The following is a 6,000-nucleotide window of genomic DNA, read 5'->3' as shown; positions in this document are numbered from 1 at the left end:
CTCCGGAGAGGATTTACTGTACATGAAATTTGGTAGAAATCACCACCTTTTAAATGCCAACATACATTTTAAAAAATTTCCATTTTTTTGATTTTGGTTCGGTGATTTATTCTAATAATAATAATCGCCCCAAAACCCATCGTTTGAGTCATCCGATAGTCCAAGCATGGCAACTGATGATGAACTAATACGTTCTGCGATCCCCTTCCATCTGTAGTCCAATTTGCCGAGACTTGATAATCACTACTAATTGGGCCGTTTTCAGGTGCTGAATTCATTGTAAACTGAGATGATAATATAATCCACCCATTATATGATCATACTGATCACTTTGAGAAACAAATGAACTGCTTTTAGGACTACCTTTGCTTGATAAATTTTGATTACGCATTGAACGAACCGAAGAATTTGGCTTATCTGTTATCTGAGTTAGTTCGTCAGACCTGTTCGACCATATTATAGTAGAAAATTGATTACTTGGATGCTCACTAATTTCTATAGCAAGATCAGGAACCACAACTGACTCAATGGCAGCAACAGATGAAATATTTTGAGGCGACGGGCGTTTCCCAAGGTCACCACCATTTGAAGTTGAACTTTCAGATTTATTTTTAACGTCGTACTTACTGATATCAAAGTTAGTAAGTGCTCTTTCTCCTAGATACTTTATCGCAGCAATATCATAGCCTCCGCTGCTTCTTCTTCAGTATCGAAAGTTCCTAGATACAAATCCTTGTTCCTGCAACCCTCCAAATTCTTGCTTGCCATTTTCCATGTTGACCCTGTTTAACACGATTCACTCCTCTGTACCCTGATGTTCCCCTTGAAAAAGTACTGCTTTTTCTTCTTATGCTGGCAATAATTTCATGTCTATTCATGTTCTTCATCTCTTCAAGTTCTTTGTGATAGACACACAGTGGAAAATTGATTCGAGTTGCAGGCCCACAAAACTTCAATGCAGCTAAGTCATAAGCCTTAGATGCTTTATCTTCCTTATCGTATCCACCAAGATATACCTGTCTTCCTTTTCTGGTATGACCTTCGTGTTTGTGGGTGAAAATCGTTTCTGGTGATTTTGGTAATTTTGGGTGTGTGGATGAGAAACAAGTCTAGACCGTAAACAATATACTGCACGGGAGTACTTTTGATTCGAGAGATCAATCTGTACAATCCTGGCCTAAACCAAGAAATAGCCGTTCCAGGCTTGATTCGGTCACAAAGTGAAGGAGAAGGGTTGGTCTTAGGGAGGGAAGCGAAGAGAGTGTTGAGACCAGAATCGTTGATTCTGAAGATGTGGTTGTTTATGACTTGTATCAGAAAGTAGAACTGGCTAGCAGAATGGAAAGCTACCAGGTGATTTCTAGATACTGATGCCGACCAAAACTTGTTGTTTGGTGAAGATAGGTGAAGCCTATTTATACAAGTCATATTGAAACGTACCCTGGTCTCGTAGGAAATGGAAACGATTGAGCGGTGGAAGAAAAGAGTAATATGTAACCGTCAGACGTTATGCTTCCATGATGAAGGAAGTGAATTCGTTTACACAGTTACTTTTCACCACCACTAATTGTCCCGCTTCATGACATTTTCTTGTAACGGCCGCATTGCACGCCGCACGCTGTAAATCGCCAGACCAATACCTTAACAAGCATCCCCCAGTTTGTGACATGTTTGATGTCTCGAGTGTTTTCGTGGAAAACATGTAACACTTCGCTACGTGTGGCAAGTCAAAGTAAAGGGACTTACCGTAGGAAAATAACATGTAATGCTATTAGGCTCGTTTTGGCTGGTCGCCTAAAACTTGCCACAGGTGTGTCAGTTTGATGGCGAACTTCGATGGCTGAGATCGCATCTCATGAAGGAGGGTAGACGTTGATTATGGCTACCTTGTATTGGTGCCTGATAATGGCACGGTGGTGTTTTTGTATACGCCAATGGCAATGTGGCATGGATGGCATGGATCGTGCATGTCATTGGCACGTTGATGCAAGTGGCGCCTGACGTAACCATGGACACTAGATTTAGGAAGCTGGTCGCCTGAAACTCACCACAGGTCTATCAGTTTGGTGGCGAGCTTGGATTTCCGAGATTGCATCTCATGAGGAAGAATGTCCATTGATTATGGCCGCATCTTGTTGTATAACAAAGGGGCACCATTGGAATAGCGGCATGCTAGTGGTATGCCAGTGGCGTAGCCGTGGCATAACAGCATGCCAATGGCGTAGCGGTGGCATGGCGGCGTGCTAGTAGCCGTGTCATGGTGGCGTGCTAGTAGCCATGGCATGGCGGCATGCCAGTAGGCGTGGCATAGCAGTGTGCCAATAGCCGTGGCATGGTGACATGCTAGTAGCCGTGGCATAGCAGTGTGCCACTAGCCGTGGCATATCGGTGTGCCAGTAGCCGTGGCATAACGGTGTGCCAGTAGATGTGGCATGCCGGTATGCTAATAGCCGTGGCATAGCGGTGTGCCAGTAGCCGTGGCATAGCGGTGTGCAAGTAGCTGTGGCATAGCGGCATGCCAGTGGCGTTGTGGAATGGCCACGCCTGTGGTGTTGTAGCACGTCCAAAGCTAAGATTTGGCTCTGTGGACAAAGTTAGGGCTTGGTGGCATGGCCAAGGCTAGAGTTTGGCGCTGTGGTATTGGACTCACATGCGACGTGGAAACATTGGCCCTGTTGCCACACCAATCCCATTGCTCTGGGAAACGTTATTTGACTTTGGTAGCAACTTTCCCAAATTAGGGTTTGGCATGTCGAAACCCTAATTAGTGTGTATGGCATGCGGCCGCGGCATGACGATACTTTTGTGTGAATGGCGCCCTGGCTATGCCAAAGGAACTATGGCAAGGCCATAGTGTGGAAACGGCCATAGGAGTAGGGATTTCCGTGGGGTGGCTATTTATGGCAGGTTGCCACGAAGTGGCATATTACCGCGGCAGAGTGGCGTGTTGGCATGTTACCGCGGTAGAGTGTCATGTTGGCATGCTACCGCGGTAGAGTGGCATGTTGGAATGTTACCGCGGTAGAGTGTCATGTTGGCATGCCGATCAATATGTTGTCGTGGCAGGGAGCATTTCGCTTGCCAGTTACTATGGTGGTGCGTCAGGGTGCGTTTGACCTTTAATGTATGGTGGCAAGTTTATAGCAACTTGATTGGCCGCGAAAAGTGGGTCGGCCAAATATAAGGTGCGGCTACACTTCTAGCGAGAGTGTGGCGGCTCTAGAGCGACCCGATTGGTCAATGGGAAGTGGGGTCGGCAAGCATGGGCCCATCCACAACTTATATGCGCGTGGCGAGTTTAAAGCGACCTGATTGGTCGAGGGAAATAAGGTCGAATTATGATGGGGCGTGGCCAATGGCAAGTGGCGCCAGCTGGCCTAAAGCATGGCCATGCCTCCCTTTGCTGCTGCGGCTCCCTGTTTTTCAGATTCTGGGCGAGGTTTTGCACCTGCTAATCCATGGCAGATTAATTACCTAGTTTTCCTAAGCTTAATTTTGACAAGCAAGGTCTGGTATACTGTGCGAGGCACGAAACCCTAACTTCTGCAAGTTAGTCAGGACAATTGATTGAATTCTATGTGTTGACACATAGTTCTTTTAAGTTCATTGCCAGAGAGCATCATGCTTTTCTGATTGAATACCTTATACAAAGATCTTATCCTTGATATTTGGAGATTCATGCTACTCTGATGCGAGTGAACACAAATCGTCATGCCATGTCAACATTAAGGGTTCAGCCGGAGAACAAAGCATAAAAGGCATTCAAAGGAACTTAAGTATAGGCAAGGCGCCGAAATTTACAGGTGTTTGAGGGTGAAAACAGTTTCTGCTGGTTTCGGTAATTTCGTGTGAAATGGGTGAGAAACAAATCTAAAACCTAAACAATGTACTGCAAGGGAGTACTTTAGATTCGAGAGATCAACATGTACAAGTCCGGCCTAAACCAAGAAATGGTCGTTCCAGACTTGCTTCGGTCACAAAGTGGAGGAGAAGGGTTGGTTTTGGGGAGGGAAGCGAAGAGAGTGTTGATACCAGAATAGTTGATTCTGGAAGAGTAGTTGTTTTCTGACTTGTATCAGAAAGTGGGAAGCTAATAGATGGGAAATCTAGCAAACGTTTTCTGATTGTTGTATGCTCCTGACCAGAACTTGTTGTTCGGTGGAAATAGGTAATTCCTATTTATACAAGTCGAAGTGAAACGTACTCTGGTCTCATTAAGAAATGGAAAACGGGTGAGTAAATGGGAGGAGGTGGTAACCGGTAACCTTGGAATTGATGTTCCATAAAAGAAAGCGTTTCACCATTACTCCCTGTATTTACTAATCGCCTCATCCTTATGACACTTTCTTATAACGGGCGTAGTGTACGCCGCACGCTGTAAACCGCACCCTGTAAACCGCCAAACTAATACCCAATGAGCATCTCCCAGTTTGTGACATGCGTTGATGTCTCGAGTGTTTTCGTGGAAAACATGTAGCACGTTGTTGTTGTTGTCTGGCAAGTTGAGCTTGGGAGACTTGCCGGCTCGGTGGTGACCTTCGACGGTCGAGATTTTGCATCTTAAAAGGAAATGTAGCCATTGATTATTGCAACCATTCGTTTGGTAGACAGTGGCATGAAAGCATGATCAATATGGCTTTAATATGGCCTAGTTTAGGCGCGTCCAAAAGTTAGGGCCAAAGGTTGCCATGCGTTAGCTGGTAACCTTGGACGGCTAAGATCTGCACCTTAGATGAAAAAGTGGCCGTTGATTGTTGCAGGCCTTCGTTTTGGTAGCCGCATAGGGAAGGCCGACATGGTATGGCGCGGCAAGGTGGTTGGCATGCCATTGGCACATGTGGCATGACATTCCTTGGCGCGGTTTGGCGTGGCCAAAACTAGGGTTTTGGGACAAAGGTTACCATGCGTTGTCTGGCGACCTTGGACGGCTAGGATTTACATCTAGCATTGAAGGGTGGTCGTTGATCGTCGCACGCCTTCGTTTTGGTATCCGCATAGGGAAGGACGGCATGGTATGGCGCGGCAAGGTGGTTGGCATGCCATTGGCACATGTGGCATGGCATGCCTTGGCGCGGTTTGGCGTGGCCAAAACTAGGGTTTTGGGACAAAAGTTACCATGCGTTGTCTGGCGACCTTGGACGGCTAGGATTTGCATCTAGGATTGAAGGGTGGCCGTTGATCGTCACACGCCTTCGTTTTGGTAGCCGCATAGTGAAGGCCGGCATGGTATGGCGCGGCAAGGTGGTTGGAATGCCATTGGCACATGTGGCATGGCATGCCTTGGCGCGGTTTGGCGTGGCCAAAACTAGGGTTTGGGGCCAAAGGTTACCATGCGTTGTCAGGCGACCTTGGACGGCTAGGATTTGTATCTAGGATTGAATGGTGGTCGTTGATCATCGCACGCCTTCGTTTTGGTAACCTCATAGGGAAGGCCGACATGATATGGCGCGACAAGGTGGTTGGCATGCCATTGGCACATGTGGCATGGCATGCTTGGCGCGGTTTGGCTTGGCCAAAACTAGGGTTTTGAGCCAAAGGTTACCATGTGTTGTCTGGCGACCTTGGACGACTAGGATTTTTATCTAGGATTGAATGGTGGTCGTTGATCTTCGCACCCCTTCGTTTTTGTAACCGCATAGGGAAGGCCGGAATGGTATGACGCGGCAAGGTGGTTGGCATGATATTGGAACATGTGGCATGGCATGCCTTGGCGCGGTTTGGCGTGGCCAAAACTAGGGTTTTGGGCCAAAGGTTACCATGCGTTGTTTGGCGACCTTGGACGGCTAGGATTTGCATCCAGGATGGAAGGGTGGCCGTTGATCGTCGCACGCCTTCATTTTAGTAGCCGCATGGTGATGAGCACGCAAGTGTGACGCATTTTCACCCATTAATATATTAGATGGGACTAATTTTATCACTAATAAACTTGTTTTAGTTGTTTTTGGAAGAATAAGCTCTTGTGGAGAATTGGCTCGAAAAGTTGTTAAAGGCACCCTGGAG

General features: G+C 46.8%; 1 pseudogene; it reads right to left on the bottom strand.

Annotated features, from left to right (window-relative positions):
• Positions 1-274: 274 nt before the first annotated feature.
• Positions 275-6,000, bottom strand: part of LOC113305375 — a 51,641-nt pseudogene continuing 45,915 nt past the window's right edge.

This window comes from Papaver somniferum, chromosome 8, assembly GCF_003573695.1.
Source record: "Papaver somniferum cultivar HN1 chromosome 8, ASM357369v1, whole genome shotgun sequence".
Taxonomy (NCBI): Eukaryota; Viridiplantae; Streptophyta; class Magnoliopsida; order Ranunculales; family Papaveraceae; genus Papaver; species Papaver somniferum.
Note: the sequence above shows the minus strand (reverse complement) of the source record. Positions and strands in the feature narration are given on the sequence as shown.